Source organism: Triticum aestivum, chromosome 1D (genome assembly GCF_018294505.1).
Source record: "Triticum aestivum cultivar Chinese Spring chromosome 1D, IWGSC CS RefSeq v2.1, whole genome shotgun sequence".
NCBI classification, from domain to species: Eukaryota; Viridiplantae; Streptophyta; class Magnoliopsida; order Poales; family Poaceae; genus Triticum; species Triticum aestivum.
The window spans coordinates 29,531,065-29,545,326 of NC_057796.1; the positions used below are offsets into that span (position 1 = coordinate 29,531,065).

Sequence of the window (14,262 nt, forward strand, 5' to 3'; positions counted from 1 at the left end):
CTGCTCATTATTCACGCGTCTAGCGGCGGCAAGCGTGTTCTGAAAGAGGTCGAAACCATGGTAAATAGGCACTGGTGCAGTTGAACCGTGGTAAAACTCGTCTCCGTAGTTGAGCGGGAGCGGCCAAAGGAATGTGCAATCGTGTGTGTACTGGAGCTGGGAGGGGCAAGCATAAGGGACGAAGACGGGGGTAACATGTCGGATGCGATCATACCAGCACTAAAGCACCGGATCCCATCAAAACTCCGAAGTTAAGCGTGCTTGGGCGAGAGTAGTACTAGGATGGGTGACCTCCTGAGAAGTCCTCGTGTTGCATTCCCTTTTTAATTTTTTTTGCACCGCGTGCAAAACAAAACGCACGAGCGCGACGTATGTTTAGCACGTTTTATTATTTTGCACGTTTACGGTAAGTTTTAGCTCGCTGCTCATTATTCACGCGTCTAGCGGCGGCAAGCGTGTTTTGAAAGGGGGTCGAAACCATGGTAAATAGGCACTGGTGCAGTTGAACCGTGGTAAAACTCGTCTCCGTAGTTGAGCGGGAGCGGCCAAAGGAATGTGCAATCGTGTGTGTAGTGGAGCTGGTAGGGGCAAGCATAAGGGACGAAAACGGGGGTAACATGTCGGATGCGATCATACCAGCACTAAAGCACCGGATCCCGTCAGAACTCCGAAGTTAAGCGTGCTTGGGCGAGAGTAGTACTAGGATGGGTGACCTCCTGGGAAGTCCTCGTGTTGCATTCCCTTTTTAATTTTTTTGCACCGCGTGCAAAACAAAACGCACGTGCGCGACATATGTTTAGCATGTTTTATTATTTTGCACGTTTACGGTTAGTTTTAGCTCGCTGCTCATCATTCACGCGTCTAGCGGCGGCAAGCGTGTTCTGAAAGGGGTCGAAAGCATGGTAAATAGGCACTGGTGCGGTTGAACCGTGGTAAAACTCGTCTCCGTAGTTGACCGGGAGCGGCCAAAGAGTGTAGAATCGTGTGTGTAGTGGAGCTGGGAGGGGCAAACATAAGGGACGAAGACGGGGGTAACATGTCGGATGCGATCATACCAGCACTAAAGCACCGGATCCCATGAGAACTCCGAAGTTAAGCGTGCTTGGGCGAGAGTAGTACTAGGATGGGTGACCTCCTGGGAAGTCCTCGTGTTGTATTCCCTTTTTAATTTTTTTTGCGCGGCGTGCAAAACAAAACGCACGAGCGTGACGTATGTTTAGCACGTTTTATTATTTTGCACGTTTACGGTAAGTTTTACCTCGCTGCTCATTATTCACGCGTCTAGCGGCGGCAAGCGTGTTCTGAAAGGGGTCGAAAGCATGGTAAATAGGCACTGGTGCGGTTGAACCGTGGTAAAACTCGTCTCCGTAGTTGACCGGGAGCGGCCAAAGAGTGTAGAATCGTGTGTGTAGTGGAGCTGGGAGGGGCAAACATATGGGACGAAGACGGGGGTAACATGTCGGATGCGATCATACCAGCACTAAAGCACCGGATCCCATGAGAACTCCGAAGTTAAGCGTGCTTGGGGGAGAGTAGTACTAGGATGGGTGACCTCCTGGGAAGTCCTTGTGTTGCATTCCCTTTTTAATTTTTTTTGCGCGGCGTGCAAAACAAAACGCACGAGCGTGACGTATGTTTAGCACGTTTTATTATTTTGCACGTTTACGGTAAGTTTTAGCTCGCTGCTCATTATTCACGCGTCTAGCGGCGGCAAGCGTGTTCTGAAAGGGGTCGAAACCATGGTAAATAGGCACTGGTGCGGTTGAACCGTGGTAAAACTCGTCTCCGTAGTTGAGCGGGAGCGGCCAAAGGAATGTGCAATCGTGTGTGTAGTGGAGCTGGGAGGGGCAAGCATAAGGGACGAAGACGGGGGTAACATGTCTGATGCGATCATACCAGCATTAAACCACCGGATCCCATCAGAACTTCGAAGTTAAGCGTGCTTGGGCGAGAGTAGTACTAGGATGGGTGACCTCCTGGGAAGTCCTCGTGTTGCATCCCCTTTTTAATTTTTTTTGCGCCGCGTGCAAAACAAAACGCACGTGCGCGACATATGTTTAGCACGTTTTATTATTTTGCATGTTTACGGTAAGTTTTAGCTCGCTGCTCATCATTCACGCATCTAGCGGCGGCAAGCGTGTCCTGAAAGGGTCGAAACCATGGTAAATAGGCACTGGTGCGGTTGAACCGTGGTAAAACTCGTCTCCGTAGTTGAGCGGGAGCGGCCAGAGGAATGTGCAATCGTGTGTGTAGTGGAGCTGGGAGGGGCAAGCATAAGCGACGAAGACGGGGGAAACATGTCGGATGCGATCATACCAGCACTAAAACACCGGATCCCATCAGAACTCCGAAGTTAAGCGTGCTTGGGCGAGAGTAGTACTAGGATGGGTGACCTCCTGGGAAGTCCTGCGGTTGAACTGTGGTAAAACTCGTCTCCGTAGTTGAGCGGTAGCGGCCAAAGGATTGTGCAATCGTGTGTGTAGTGGAGCTGGGAGGGGCAAGCATAAGGGACGAAGACGGGGGTAACATGTCGGATGCGATCATACTAGCACTAAAGCACCGGATCCCACCAGAACTCTGAAGTTAAGCGTGCTTGGGCGAGAGTAGTACTAGGTTGGGTGACCTCCTGGGAAGTCCTCGTGTTGCATTCCCTTTTTATTTTTTTTTGCGCCACGTGCGCGACATATGTTTAGCACATTTTATTATTTTGCACGTTTACGGTAAGTTTTAGCTCGCTGCTCATTATTCCCGCGTCTAGCGGCGGCAAGCATGTTCTGAAAGGGGTCGAAACCATGGTAAATAGGCACTGGTGTGGTTGAACCGTGGTAAAACCCGTCTCTGTAGTTGAGCGGGAGCGGCCAAAGGAATGTGCAATCGTGTGTGTAGTGGAGCTGGGAGGGGCAAGCATAAGGGACGAAGACGGGGGTAACATGTCGGATGCGATCAAACCAGCACTAAAGCATCGGATCCCATCAGAACTCTGAAGTTAAGCGTGCTTGGGCGAGAGTAGTACTAGGATGGGTGACCTCCTGGGAAGTCCTCGTGTTGCATTCCCTTTTTAATTTTTTTGCGCCGCGTGCAAAACAAAACGCACGTGCGCGACATATGTTTAGCATGTTTTATTATTTTGCACGTTTACGGTAAGTTTTAGCTCGCTCCTCATCATTCACGCGTCTAGCGGCGGCAAGCGAGTTCTGAAAGCGGTCGAAACCATGGTAAATAGGCACTGGTGCGGTTGAACCGTGGTAAAACTCGTCTCCGTAGTTGAGCGGGAGCGGCCAGAGGAATGTGCAATCGTGTGTGTAGTGGAGCTGGGAGGGGCAAGCATAAGGGACGAAGACGGGGGTAACATGTCGGATGCGATCATACCAGCACTAAAGCACCGGATCCCATCTGAACTCCGAAGTTAAGCGTGCTTGGGCGAGAGTAGTACTAGGATGGGTGACCTCCCGGGAAGTCCTCGTGTTGCATTCCCTTTCTAATTTTTTTGCGCCGCGTGCAAAACAAAACGCACGTGCGCGACATATGTTTAGCACGTTTTATTATTTTGCACGTTTACGGTAAGTTTTAGCTCGCTGCTCATTATTCACGCGTCTAGCGGCGGCAAGCGTGTTCTGAAAGGGGTCGAAACCATGGTAAATAGGCACTGGTGCGGTTGAACCGTGGTAAAACTCGTCTCCGTAGTTGAGCGGGAGCGGCCAAAGGAATGTGCAATCGTGTGTGTAGTGGAGCTGGGAGGGGCAAGCATAAGGGATGAAGACGGGGGTAACATGTCGGATGCGATCATACCAGCACTAAAGCACCGGATCCCTTCAGAACTTCGAAGTTAAGCGTGCTTGGGCGAGAGTAGTACTAGGAGGGGTGACCTCCTGGGAAGTCCTCGTGTTGTAGTCCCTTTTTAATTTTTTTTGCGCCGCGTGCAAAACAAAACGCACGTGCGCGACATATGTTTAGCACGTTTTATTATTTTGCACGTTTACGGTAAGTTTTAGCTCGCTGCTCATTATACACGCGTCTAGAGGCGGCAATCGTGTTCTGAAAAGGGTCGAAACCATGGTAAATAGGCACTGGTGCGGTTGAACCGTGGTAAAACTCGTCTCCGTAGTTGAGCGGGAGCGGCCAGAGGAATGTGCAATCGTGTGTGTAGTGGAGCTGGGAGGGGCAAGCACAAGGGACGAAGACGGGGGTAACATGTCGGATGCGATCATACCAGCACTAAAGCACCGGATCCCATCTGAACTCCGAAGTTAAACTTGCTTGGGCGAGAGTACTACTAGGATGGCTGACCTCCTGGGAAGTCCTCGTGTTGCATTCCCTTTTTAATTTTTTTGCGCCGCGTGCAAAACAAAACGCACGTGCGCGACATATGTTTACCATGTTTTATTATTTTGCACGTTTACGGTAAGTTTTAGCTCGCTGCTCATCATTCACGCGTCTAGCGGCGGCAAGCGAGTTCTGAAAGCGGTCGAAACCATGGTAAATAGGCACTGGTGCGGTTGAACCGTGGTAAATTTCGTCTCCGTAGTTGAGCGGGAGACGCCATAGGAATGTGCAATCATGTGTGTAGTGGAGCTGGGAGGGGCAAGCATAAGGGACGAAGACGGGGGTAACATGTCGGATGCGATCATACCAGCACTAAAGCACCGGATCCCTTCAGAACTCCGAAGTTAAGCGTGCTTGGGCGAGAATAGTACTAGGTTGGGTGACCTCCTGGGAAGTCCTCGTGTTGTATTCCCTTTTTAATTTTTTTTGCGCCGCGTGCAAAACAAAACGCACGTGCGCGACATATGTTTAGCACGTTTTATTATTTTGCACGTTTACGGTAAGTTTTAGCTCGCTGCTCATTATTCACGCGTCTAGAGGCGGCAATCGTGTTCTGAAAGGGGTCGAAACCATGGTAAATAGGCACTGGTGCGGTTGAACCGTGGTAAAACTCGTCTCCGTAGTTGAGCGGGAGCGGCCAGAGGAATGTGCAATCGTGTGTGTAGTGGAGCCGGGAGGGGCAAGCACAAGGGACGAAGACGGGGGTAACATGTCGGATGCGATCATACCAGCACTAAAGCACCGGATCCCATCTGAACTCCGAAGTTAAGCGTGCTTGGGCGAGAGTAGTACTAGGATGGCTGACCTCCTGGGAACTCCTCGTGTTGCATTCCCTTTTTAATTTTTTTGCGCCGCGTGCAAAACAAAACGCACGTGCGCGACATATGTTTAGCACGTTTTATTATTTTGCACGTTTACGGTAAGTTTTAGCTCGCTGCTCATTATTCACGCGTCTAGCGGCGGCAAGCGTGTTCTGTAAGTGGTCGAAACCATGGTAAATAGGCACTGGTGCGGTTGAACCGTGGTAAAACTCGTCTCCGTAGTTGAGCGGGAGACGCCAAAGGAATGTGCAATCGTGTGTGTAGTGGAGCTGGGAGGGGCAAGCATAAGGGACGAAGACGGGGGTAACATGTCGGATGCGATCATACCAGCACTAAAGCACCGGATCCCTTCAGAACTCTGAAGTTAAGCGTGCTTGGGCGAGATTAGTACTAGGATGGGTGACCTGCTGGGAAGTCCTCGTGTTGTATTCCCTTTTTAATTTTTTTTGCGCCGCGTGCAAAACAAAACGCACGTGCGCGACATATGTTTAGCACGTTTTATTATTTTGCACGTTTACGGTAAGTTTTAGCTCGCTGCTCATTATTCACGCGTCTAGAGCCGACAATCGTGTTCTGAAAGGGGTCGAAACCATGGTAAATAGGCACTGGTGCGGTTGAACCGGGGTAAAACTCGTCTCCGTAGTTGAGCGGGAGCGGCCAGAGGAATGTGCAATCGTGTGTGTAGTGGAGCTGGGAGGGGCAAGCACAAGGGACGAAGACGGGGGTAACATGTCGGATGCGATCGTACCAGCACTAAGGCACCGGATCCCATCTGAACTCCGAAGTTAAGCGTGCTTGGGCGAGAGTAGTACTAGGATGGCTGACCTCCTAGGAAGTCCTCGTGTTGCATTCCCTTTTTAATTTTTTTGCGCCGCGTGCAAAACAAAACGCACGTGCGCGACATATGTTTAGCACGTTTTATTATTTTGCACGTTTACGGTAAGTTTTAGCTCGCTGCTCATTATTCACGCGTCTAGCAGCGGCAAGCGTGTTCTGAAAGGGGTCGAAACCATGGTAAATAGGCACTGGTGCGGTTGAACCGTGGTAAAACTCGTCTCCGTAGTTGAGCGGGAGCGGCCAAAGGAATGTGCAATCGCGTGTGTAGTGGAGCTGGGAGGGGCAAGCATAAGGGACGAAGACGGGGGTAACACCTCGGATGCGATCATACCAGCACTAAAGCACCGGATCCCTTCAGAACTCTGAAGTTAAGCGTGCTTGGGCGAGATTAGTACTAGGATGGGTGACCTCCTGGGAAGTCCTCGTGTTGTATTCCCTTTTTAATTTTTTTTGCGCCGCGTGCAAAACAAAACGCACGTGCGCGACATATGTTTAGCACATTTTATTATTTTGCACGTTTACGGTAAGTTTTAGCTCGCTGCTCATTATTCACGCGTCTAGAGGCGGCAATCGTGTTCTGAAAGGGGTCGAAACCATGGTAAATAGGCACTGGTGCGGTTGAACCGTGGTAAAACTCGTCTCCGTAGTTGAGCGGGAGCGGCCAGAGGAATGTGCAATCGTGTGTGTAGTGGAGCTGGGAGGGGCAAGCACAAGGGACGAAGACGGGGGTAACATGTCGGATGCGATCATACCAGCACTAAAGCACCGGATCCCATCTGAACTCCGAAGTTAAGCGTGCTTGGGCGAGAGTAGTACTAGGATGGCTGACCTCCTGGGAAGTCCTCGTGTTGCATTCCCTTTTTAATTTTTTTGCGCCGCGTGCAAAACAAAACGCACGTGCGCGACATATGTTTAGCACGTTTTATTATTTTGCACGTTTACGGTAAGTTTTAGCTCGCTGCTCATTATTCACGAGTCTAGCGGCGGCAAGCGTGTTCTGAAAGGGGTCAAAACCATGGTAAATAGGCACTGGTGCGGTTGAACCGTGGTAAAACTCGTCTCCGTAGTTGAGCGGGAGCGGCCAAAGGAATGTGCAATCGTGTGTGTAGTGGAGCTGGGAGGGCCAAGCATAAGGGACGAAGACGGGGGTAACATGTCGGATGCGATCATACCAGCACTAAAGCACCGGATCCCATCAGAACTCCGAAGTTAAGCGTGCTTGGGCGAGAGTAGTACTAGGATGGGTGACCTCCTAGGAAGTCCTAGTGTTGCATTCCCTTTTTAATTTTTTTTGCGCCGCGTGCAAAACAAAACGCACGTGCACGACATATGTTTAGCACGTTTACGGTAAGTTTTAGCTCGCTGCTCATTATTCACGCGTCTAGCGGCGGCAAGCGTGTTCTGAAAGGGGTCGAAACCATGATAAATAGGCACTGGTGCGGTTGAACCGTGGTAAAACTCGTCTCCATAGTTGAGCGGGAGCGGCCAAAGGAATGTGCAATCGTGTGTGTAGTGGAGCTGGGAGGGGCAAGCATAAGCGACGAAGAACGGGGGAAACATGTCGGATGCGATCATACCAGCACTAGAGCACCGGATCCCATCAGAACTCCGAAGTTAAGCGTGCTTGGGCGAGAGTAGTACTAGGATGGGTGACCTCCTGGGAAGTCCTGCGGTTGAACTGTGGTAAAACTCGTCTCCGTACTTGAGCGGTAGCGGCCAAAGGAATGTGCAATCGTGTGTGTAGTGGAGCTGGGAGGGGCAAGCATAAGGGATGAAGACGGGGGTAACATGTCGGATGCGGTCATACCAGCACTAAAGCACCGGATCCCATCAGAACTCTGAAGTTAAGCGTGCTTGGGCGAGAGTAGTACTAGGTTGGGTGACCTCCTGGGAAGTCCTCGTGTCGCATTCCCTTTTTAATTTTTTTTGCGCCGCGTGCAAAACAAAACGCACGTGCGCGACATATGTTTAGCACGTTTTATTATTTTGCACGTTTACGGTAAGTTTTAGCTCGCTGCTCATTATTCCCGCGTCTAGCGGCGGCAAGCGTGTTCTGAAAGGGGTCGAAACCATGGTAAATAGGCACTGGTGCGGTTGAACCGTGGTAAAACTCGTCTCCGTAGTTGAGTGGGAGCGGCCAAAGGAATGTGCAATCGTGTGTAGTTGAGCTGGGAGGGGCAAGCATAAGGGACGAAGACGGGGGGAACATGTGGGATGCGATCATACCAGCACTAAAGCACCGGATCCCATCAGAACTCCGAAGTTAAGCATGCTTGGGCGAGAGTAGTACTAGGATGGGTGACCTCCTGGGAAGTCCTCGTGTTGCATTCCCTTTTTAATTTTTTTTGCGCCGCGTGCAAAACAAAACGCACGTGCGCGACATATCTTTAGCATGTTTTATTATTTTGCACGTTTACGGTAAGTTTTAGCTCGCTGCTCATCATTCACGCGCCTAGCGGCGGCAAGCGAGTTCTGAAAGCGGTCGAAACCATGGTAAATAGGCACTGGTGCGGTTGAACCGTGGTAAAACTAGTCTCCGTGGTTGAGCGGGAGCGGCCAAAGGAATGTGCAATCGTGTGTGTAGTGGAGCTGGGAGGGGCAAGCATAAGGGATGAAGACGGGGGTAACATATCGGATGTGATCATACCAGCACTAAAGCATCGGATCCCATCAGAACTCCGAAGTTAAGCGTGCTTGGGCGAGAGTAGTACTAGGATGGGTGACCTCCTGGGAAGTCCTCGTGTTGCATTCCCTTTTTAATTTTTGTGCGCCGCGTGCAAAACAAAACGCACGTGCGCGACATACGTTTAGCACGTTTTATTATTTTGCACGTTTACGGTATGTTTTAGCTCGCTGCTCATTATTCCCGCGTCTAGCGGCGGCAAGCGTGTTCTGAAATGGGTCGAAACCATGGTAAATAGGCACTGGTGTGGTTGAACCGTGGTAAAACCCGTCTCCGTAGTTGAGCGGGAGCGGCCAAAGGAATGTGCAATCGTGTGTGTAGTGGAGCTGGGAGGGGCAAGCATAAGGGACGAAGACGGGGGTAACATGTCGGATGCGATCATACCAGCACTAAAGCACCGGATCCCATCTGAACTCCGAAGTTAAGCGTGCTTGGGCGAGAGTAGTACTAGGATGGGTGACCTCCTGGGAAGTCCTCGTGTTGCATTCCCTTTTTAATTTTTTTTGCGCCGCGTGCAAAACAAAACGCACGTGCGCGACATATCTTTAGCATGTTTTATTATTTTGCACGTTTACGGTAAGTTTTAGCTCGCTGCTCATCATTCACGCGCCTAGCGGCGGCAAGCGAGTTCTGAAAGCGGTCAAAACCATGGTAAATAGGCACTGGTGCGGTTGAACCGTGGTAAAACTAGTCTCCGTGGTTGAGCGGGAGCGGCCAAAGGAATGTGCAATCGTGTGTGTAGTGGAGCTGGGAGGGGCAAGCATAAGGGATGAAGACGGGGGTAACATATCGGATGCGATCGTACCAGCACTAAAGCACCGGATCCCATCAGAATTCTGAAGTTAAGCGTGCTTGGGCGAGAGTAGTACTAGGATGGTGACCTCCTGGGAAGTCCTCGTGTTGCATTCCCTTTTTAATTTTTTCTGCGCCGCGTGCAAAACAAAACGCACGTGCGTGACATATGTTTAGCACGTTTTACTATTTTGCACGTTTACGGTAAGTTTTAGCTCGCTGCTGATTATTCACGCGGCTAGCGGCGGCAAGCGTGTTCTGAAAGTGGTCGAAACCATGGTAAATAGGCACTGGTGCGGTTGAACGGTGGTAAAACACGTCTCCGTTGTTGAGCGGGAGCGACCAAAGGAATGTGCAATCGTGTGTGTAGTGGAGCTGGGTGGGGCAAGCATAAGGGACGAAGACGGGGGTAACATGTCGGATGCGATCGTACCAGCACTAAGGCACCAGATCCCATCAGAACTCCGAAGTCAAGCGTGCTTGGGCGAGAGTAGTACTAGGATGGGTGACCTCCTGGGAAGTCCTCGTGTTATATTCCCTTTTTAATTTTTTTTGCGCCGCGTGCAAAACAAAACGCACGTGCGCCACATATGTTTAGCACTTTTTATTATTTTGCACGTTTACGGTAAGTTTTAGCTCGCTGCTCATTATTCACGCGTCTAGCGGCGGCAAGCGTGTTCTGAAAGGGGCCGAATCCATGGTAAATAGGCACTGGTGCGGTTGAACCGTGGTAAAACTCGTCTCCGTGGTTGAGCGGGAGCGGCCAACGAAATGTGCAATCATGTGTGTAGTGGAGCTTGGAGGGGCAAGCATAAGGGACGAAGACGGGGGTAACATGTCGGATGCGATCATACCAGCACTAAAGCACCGGATCCCATCAGAACTCCGAAGTTAAGCGTGCTTTGGCGAGAGTAGTACTAGGATGGTGACCTCCTGGGAAGTCCTCGTGTTGCATTCCCTTTTTAATTTTTTTGCGCCGCGTGCAAAACAAAACGCACGTGCGCGACATATGTTTAGCACGTTTTATTATTTTGCACGTTTACGGTAAGTTTTAGCTCGCTGCTCATTATTCACGCGTCTAGCGGCGGCAAGCGTGTTCTGAAAGGGGTCGAAACCATGGTAAATAGGCACTGGTGCGGTTGAACCGTGGTAAAACTCTTCTCCGTGGTTGAGCGGGAGCGGCCAAAGGAATGTGCAATCGTGTGTGTAGTGGAGCTGGGAGGGGCAAGCATAAGGGACGAAGACGGGGGTAACATGTCGGATGCGATCATACCAGCAGTAAAGCACCAGATCCCATCAGAACTGCAAAGTGAAGCGTGCTTGGGCGAGAGTAGTACTAGGATGGGTGACCACTTGGGAAGTACTCGTGTTGCATTCCCTTTTTAATTTTTTTGCGCCGCATGCAAAACAAAACGCACGTGCGCCACATATGTTTAGCACTTTTTATTATTTTGCACGTTTACGGTAAGTTTTAGCTCGCTGCTCATTATTCACGCGTCTAGCGGCGGCAAGCATGTTCTGAAAGGGGCCGAATCCATGGTAAATAGGCACTGGTGCGGTTGAACCGTGGTAAAACTCGTCTCCGTGGTTGAGCGGGAGCGGCCAACGAAATGTGCAATCATGTGTGTAGTGGAGCTAGGAGGGGCAAGCATAAGGGACGAAGACGGGGGTTACATGTCGAATGCGATCATACTAGCACTAAAGCACCGGATCCCATCAGAACTCCGAAGTTAAGCGTGCTTGGGTGAGAGTAGTACTAGGATGGGTGACCACCTGGGAAGTACTCGTGTTGCATTCCCTTTTTAATTTTTTTTGCGCCGCATGCAAAACAAAACGCACGTGCGGGACATATGTTTAGCACGTTTTATTATTTGGCACGTTTATGGTAAGTTTTAGCTCGCTGCTCATTATTCACGCGTCTAGCGGCGGCAAGCGTGTTCTGAAAGGGGTCGAAACCATGGTAAATAGGCACTGGTGCGGTTGAACCGTGGTAAAACTCGTCTCCGTAGTTGAGCGGGAGCGGCCAAATGAATGTGCAATCGTGTGTGTAGTGGAGCTGGGAGGGGCAAGCATAAGGGACGAAGACGGTGGTAACATGTCGGATGCGATCATACCAGCACTAAAGCACCGGATCCCATCAGAACTCCGAAGTTAAGCGTGCTTTGGCGAGTGTAGTACTAGGATGGTGACCTCCTGGGAAGTCCTCGTGTTGCATTCCCTTTTTAATTTTTTTGCACCGCGTGCAAAACAGAACGCACGTGCGCGACATATGTTTAGCACGTTTTATTATTTTGCACGTTTACGGTAAGTTTTAGCTCGGTGCTCATTATTCACGCGTCTAGCGGCGGCAAGCGTGTTCTGAAAGGGGTCGAAACTATGGTAAATAGGCACTGGTGCGGTTGAACCGTGGTAAAACTCGTCTCCGTAGTTGAGCGGGAGCGGCCAAAGGAATGTGCAATCGTGTGTGTAGTGGAGCGGGGAGGGGCAAGCATAAGGGACGAAGACGGGGGTAACATGTCGGATCCGATCATACCAGCACTAAAGCACCGGATCCCATCAGAACTCTGAAGTTAAGCGTGCTTGGGCGAGAGTAGTACTAGGTTGGGTGACCTCCTGGGAAGTCCTCGTGTTGCATTCCCTTTTTAATTTTTTTGCGCCGCGTGCAAAACAAAACGCACGTGCGCGACATATGTTTAGCACGTTTTATTATTTTGCACGTTTACGGTAAGTTTTAGCTCGCTGCTCATTATTCCCGCGTCTAGCGGCGGCAAGCGTGTTCTGAAAGGGGTCGAAACCATGGTAAATAGGCACTGGTGTGGTCGAACCGTGGTAAAACCCGTCTCCGTAGTTGAGCGGGAGCGGCCAAAGGAATGTGCAATCGTGTGTGTAGTGGAGCTGGGAGGGGCAAGCATAAGGGACGAAGACGGGGGTAACATGTCGGATGCGATCATACCAGCACTAAAGCACCGGATCCCATCTGAACTCCGAAGTTATGCGTGCTTGGGCGAGAGTAGTACTAGGATGGGTGACCTCCTGGGAAGTCCTCGTGTTGCATTCCCTTTTAAATTTTGTTGCGCCGCGTGCAAAACAAAACGCACGTGCGCGACATATGTTTAGCATGTTTTATTATTTTGCACGTTTACGGTAAGTTTTAGCTCGCTGCTCATCATTCACGCGTCTAGCGGCGGCAAACGAGTTCTGAAAGCGGTCGAAACCATGGTAAATAGGCACTGGTGCGGTTGAACCGTGGTAAAACTCGTCTCCGTAGTTGAGCGGGAGACGCCAAAGGAATGTGCAATCATATGTGTAGTGGAGCTGGGAGGGGCAAGCATAAGGGACGAAGACGGGGGTCACATGTCGGATGCGATCATACCAGCACTAAAGCACCGGATCCCTTCAGAACTCCGAAGTTAAGCTTGCTTGGGCGAGAGTAGTACTAGGATGGGCGACCTCCTGGGAAGTCCTCGTGTTGTATGCCCTTTTTAATTTTTTTTGCGCCGCGTGCAAAACAAAACGCACGTGCGCGACATATGTTTAGCACGTTTTATTATTTTGCACGTTTACGGTAAGTTTTAGCTCGCTGCTCATTATTCACGCGTCTAGAGGCGGCAATCGTGTTCTGAAAGGGGTCGAAACCATGGTAAATAGGCAATGGTGCGGTTGAACCGTGGTAAAACTCGTCTCCGTAGTTGAGCGGGAGCGGCCAGAGGAATGTGCAATCGTGTGTATAGTGGAGCTGGGAGGGGCAAGCACAAGGGACGAAGACGGGGGTAACATGTCGGATGCGATCATACCAGCACTAAAGCACCGGATCCCATCTGAACTCCGAAGTTAAGCGTGCTTGGGAGAGAGTAGTACTAGGATGGCTGCCCTACTGGGAAGTCCTCGTGTTGCATTCCCTTTTTAATTTTTTTGCGCCGCGTGCAAAACAAAACGCACGTGCGCGACATATGTTTAGCACGTTTTATTATTTTGTACGTTTACGGTAAGTTTTAGCTCGCTGCTCATTATTCACGCGTCTAGCGGCGGCAAGCGTGTTTTGAAAGGGGTCGAAACCATGGTAAATAGGCACTGGTGCGGTTGAACCGTGGTAAAACTCGTCTCCGTAGTTGAGCGGGAGCGGCCAAAGGAATGTGCAATCGTGTGTGTAGTGGAGCTGGGAGGGGCAAGCATAAGGGACGAAGACGGGGGTAACATGTCGGATTCGATCATACCAGCACTAAAGCACCGGATCCCATCAGAACTTCGAAGTTAAGCGTGCTTGGGCGAGAGTAGTACTAGGATGGGTGACCTCCTGGGAAGTCCTAGTGTTGCATTCCCTTTTTAATTTTTTTTGCGCCGCGTGCAAAACAAAACGCACGTGCGCGACATATGTTTAGCACGTTTTATTATTTTGCACGTTTACGGTAAGTTTTAGCTCGCTGCTCATTATTCACGCGTCTAGCGGCGGCAAGCGTGTTCTGAAAGGGGTCGAAACCATGATAAATAGGCACTGGTGCGGTTGAACCGTGGTAAAACTCGTCTCCATAGTTGAGCGGGAGCGGCCAAAGGAATGTGCAATCGTGTGTGTAGTGGAGCTGGGAGGGGCAAGCATAAGGGACGAAGACGGGGGAAACATGTCGGATGCGATCATACCAGCACTAAAGCACCGGATCCCATCAGAACTCCGAAGTTAAGCGTGCTTGGGCGAGAGTAGTACTAGGATGGGTGACCTCCTGGGAAGTCCTCGTGTTGCGTTCCCTTTTTAATTTTTTTGCACCGCGTGCAAAACAAAACGCACGAGCGCGACGTATGTTTAGCACGTTT

The 14,262-nt window shown here is 50.6% G+C and overlaps 35 non-coding genes across 35 annotated transcripts; all 35 read left to right on the plus strand.

The window, feature by feature from the left end:
* The first annotated feature begins 200 nt into the window (after window positions 1-200).
* On the plus strand, window positions 201-319 carry LOC123183935 (5S ribosomal RNA). Its single transcript, XR_006492918.1, has one exon. It is a non-coding gene; the product is annotated as a 5S ribosomal RNA (ribosomal RNA).
* A 303-nt stretch (window positions 320-622) lies between these two features.
* On the plus strand, window positions 623-741 carry LOC123183593 (5S ribosomal RNA). The gene has a single exon (XR_006492656.1). It is a non-coding gene; the product is annotated as a 5S ribosomal RNA (ribosomal RNA).
* Window positions 742-1,041: 300 nt separating this feature from the next.
* Window positions 1,042-1,160, plus strand: LOC123183919 (5S ribosomal RNA). The gene has a single exon (XR_006492905.1). It is a non-coding gene; the product is annotated as a 5S ribosomal RNA (ribosomal RNA).
* Window positions 1,161-1,461: 301 nt separating this feature from the next.
* On the plus strand, window positions 1,462-1,580 carry LOC123183550 (5S ribosomal RNA). Its single transcript, XR_006492613.1, has one exon. It is a non-coding gene; the product is annotated as a 5S ribosomal RNA (ribosomal RNA).
* Window positions 1,581-1,882: 302 nt separating this feature from the next.
* Window positions 1,883-2,001, plus strand: LOC123183522 (5S ribosomal RNA). Its single transcript, XR_006492587.1, has one exon. It is a non-coding gene; the product is annotated as a 5S ribosomal RNA (ribosomal RNA).
* A 301-nt stretch (window positions 2,002-2,302) lies between these two features.
* Window positions 2,303-2,421, plus strand: LOC123183659 (5S ribosomal RNA). The gene has a single exon (XR_006492718.1). It is a non-coding gene; the product is annotated as a 5S ribosomal RNA (ribosomal RNA).
* Window positions 2,422-2,532: 111 nt separating this feature from the next.
* Window positions 2,533-2,651, plus strand: LOC123183546 (5S ribosomal RNA). The gene has a single exon (XR_006492609.1). It is a non-coding gene; the product is annotated as a 5S ribosomal RNA (ribosomal RNA).
* A 284-nt stretch (window positions 2,652-2,935) lies between these two features.
* Window positions 2,936-3,054, plus strand: LOC123183507 (5S ribosomal RNA). The gene has a single exon (XR_006492573.1). It is a non-coding gene; the product is annotated as a 5S ribosomal RNA (ribosomal RNA).
* Window positions 3,055-3,355: 301 nt separating this feature from the next.
* On the plus strand, window positions 3,356-3,474 carry LOC123183605 (5S ribosomal RNA). Its single transcript, XR_006492667.1, has one exon. It is a non-coding gene; the product is annotated as a 5S ribosomal RNA (ribosomal RNA).
* A 301-nt stretch (window positions 3,475-3,775) lies between these two features.
* On the plus strand, window positions 3,776-3,894 carry LOC123183618 (5S ribosomal RNA). Its single transcript, XR_006492679.1, has one exon. It is a non-coding gene; the product is annotated as a 5S ribosomal RNA (ribosomal RNA).
* A 302-nt stretch (window positions 3,895-4,196) lies between these two features.
* LOC123183592 (5S ribosomal RNA) lies at window positions 4,197-4,315 on the plus strand. Its single transcript, XR_006492655.1, has one exon. It is a non-coding gene; the product is annotated as a 5S ribosomal RNA (ribosomal RNA).
* Window positions 4,316-4,616: 301 nt separating this feature from the next.
* LOC123183513 (5S ribosomal RNA) lies at window positions 4,617-4,735 on the plus strand. Its single transcript, XR_006492578.1, has one exon. It is a non-coding gene; the product is annotated as a 5S ribosomal RNA (ribosomal RNA).
* Window positions 4,736-5,037: 302 nt separating this feature from the next.
* On the plus strand, window positions 5,038-5,156 carry LOC123183792 (5S ribosomal RNA). Its single transcript, XR_006492808.1, has one exon. It is a non-coding gene; the product is annotated as a 5S ribosomal RNA (ribosomal RNA).
* Window positions 5,157-5,457: 301 nt separating this feature from the next.
* LOC123183566 (5S ribosomal RNA) lies at window positions 5,458-5,576 on the plus strand. Its single transcript, XR_006492629.1, has one exon. It is a non-coding gene; the product is annotated as a 5S ribosomal RNA (ribosomal RNA).
* Window positions 5,577-5,878: 302 nt separating this feature from the next.
* On the plus strand, window positions 5,879-5,997 carry LOC123183558 (5S ribosomal RNA). The gene has a single exon (XR_006492620.1). It is a non-coding gene; the product is annotated as a 5S ribosomal RNA (ribosomal RNA).
* Window positions 5,998-6,298: 301 nt separating this feature from the next.
* On the plus strand, window positions 6,299-6,417 carry LOC123183530 (5S ribosomal RNA). Its single transcript, XR_006492594.1, has one exon. It is a non-coding gene; the product is annotated as a 5S ribosomal RNA (ribosomal RNA).
* A 302-nt stretch (window positions 6,418-6,719) lies between these two features.
* Window positions 6,720-6,838, plus strand: LOC123183710 (5S ribosomal RNA). Its single transcript, XR_006492744.1, has one exon. It is a non-coding gene; the product is annotated as a 5S ribosomal RNA (ribosomal RNA).
* Window positions 6,839-7,139: 301 nt separating this feature from the next.
* On the plus strand, window positions 7,140-7,258 carry LOC123183471 (5S ribosomal RNA). Its single transcript, XR_006492538.1, has one exon. It is a non-coding gene; the product is annotated as a 5S ribosomal RNA (ribosomal RNA).
* A 286-nt stretch (window positions 7,259-7,544) lies between these two features.
* On the plus strand, window positions 7,545-7,663 carry LOC123183666 (5S ribosomal RNA). Its single transcript, XR_006492724.1, has one exon. It is a non-coding gene; the product is annotated as a 5S ribosomal RNA (ribosomal RNA).
* A 111-nt stretch (window positions 7,664-7,774) lies between these two features.
* Window positions 7,775-7,893, plus strand: LOC123183816 (5S ribosomal RNA). Its single transcript, XR_006492814.1, has one exon. It is a non-coding gene; the product is annotated as a 5S ribosomal RNA (ribosomal RNA).
* A 300-nt stretch (window positions 7,894-8,193) lies between these two features.
* On the plus strand, window positions 8,194-8,312 carry LOC123183687 (5S ribosomal RNA). Its single transcript, XR_006492734.1, has one exon. It is a non-coding gene; the product is annotated as a 5S ribosomal RNA (ribosomal RNA).
* A 302-nt stretch (window positions 8,313-8,614) lies between these two features.
* On the plus strand, window positions 8,615-8,733 carry LOC123183767 (5S ribosomal RNA). The gene has a single exon (XR_006492794.1). It is a non-coding gene; the product is annotated as a 5S ribosomal RNA (ribosomal RNA).
* Window positions 8,734-9,034: 301 nt separating this feature from the next.
* Window positions 9,035-9,153, plus strand: LOC123183545 (5S ribosomal RNA). Its single transcript, XR_006492608.1, has one exon. It is a non-coding gene; the product is annotated as a 5S ribosomal RNA (ribosomal RNA).
* Window positions 9,154-9,455: 302 nt separating this feature from the next.
* LOC123183613 (5S ribosomal RNA) lies at window positions 9,456-9,573 on the plus strand. The gene has a single exon (XR_006492675.1). It is a non-coding gene; the product is annotated as a 5S ribosomal RNA (ribosomal RNA).
* Window positions 9,574-9,875: 302 nt separating this feature from the next.
* On the plus strand, window positions 9,876-9,994 carry LOC123183628 (5S ribosomal RNA). The gene has a single exon (XR_006492688.1). It is a non-coding gene; the product is annotated as a 5S ribosomal RNA (ribosomal RNA).
* Window positions 9,995-10,296: 302 nt separating this feature from the next.
* LOC123183567 (5S ribosomal RNA) lies at window positions 10,297-10,414 on the plus strand. Its single transcript, XR_006492631.1, has one exon. It is a non-coding gene; the product is annotated as a 5S ribosomal RNA (ribosomal RNA).
* Window positions 10,415-10,715: 301 nt separating this feature from the next.
* On the plus strand, window positions 10,716-10,834 carry LOC123183662 (5S ribosomal RNA). The gene has a single exon (XR_006492721.1). It is a non-coding gene; the product is annotated as a 5S ribosomal RNA (ribosomal RNA).
* Window positions 10,835-11,135: 301 nt separating this feature from the next.
* On the plus strand, window positions 11,136-11,254 carry LOC123183480 (5S ribosomal RNA). Its single transcript, XR_006492546.1, has one exon. It is a non-coding gene; the product is annotated as a 5S ribosomal RNA (ribosomal RNA).
* A 302-nt stretch (window positions 11,255-11,556) lies between these two features.
* On the plus strand, window positions 11,557-11,674 carry LOC123183590 (5S ribosomal RNA). Its single transcript, XR_006492653.1, has one exon. It is a non-coding gene; the product is annotated as a 5S ribosomal RNA (ribosomal RNA).
* A 301-nt stretch (window positions 11,675-11,975) lies between these two features.
* Window positions 11,976-12,094, plus strand: LOC123183535 (5S ribosomal RNA). Its single transcript, XR_006492599.1, has one exon. It is a non-coding gene; the product is annotated as a 5S ribosomal RNA (ribosomal RNA).
* Window positions 12,095-12,395: 301 nt separating this feature from the next.
* On the plus strand, window positions 12,396-12,514 carry LOC123183839 (5S ribosomal RNA). The gene has a single exon (XR_006492832.1). It is a non-coding gene; the product is annotated as a 5S ribosomal RNA (ribosomal RNA).
* Window positions 12,515-12,815: 301 nt separating this feature from the next.
* Window positions 12,816-12,934, plus strand: LOC123183591 (5S ribosomal RNA). Its single transcript, XR_006492654.1, has one exon. It is a non-coding gene; the product is annotated as a 5S ribosomal RNA (ribosomal RNA).
* A 302-nt stretch (window positions 12,935-13,236) lies between these two features.
* Window positions 13,237-13,355, plus strand: LOC123183601 (5S ribosomal RNA). Its single transcript, XR_006492663.1, has one exon. It is a non-coding gene; the product is annotated as a 5S ribosomal RNA (ribosomal RNA).
* Window positions 13,356-13,656: 301 nt separating this feature from the next.
* LOC123183582 (5S ribosomal RNA) lies at window positions 13,657-13,775 on the plus strand. The gene has a single exon (XR_006492646.1). It is a non-coding gene; the product is annotated as a 5S ribosomal RNA (ribosomal RNA).
* A 302-nt stretch (window positions 13,776-14,077) lies between these two features.
* LOC123183617 (5S ribosomal RNA) lies at window positions 14,078-14,196 on the plus strand. The gene has a single exon (XR_006492678.1). It is a non-coding gene; the product is annotated as a 5S ribosomal RNA (ribosomal RNA).
* Window positions 14,197-14,262: the final 66 nt, after the last annotated feature.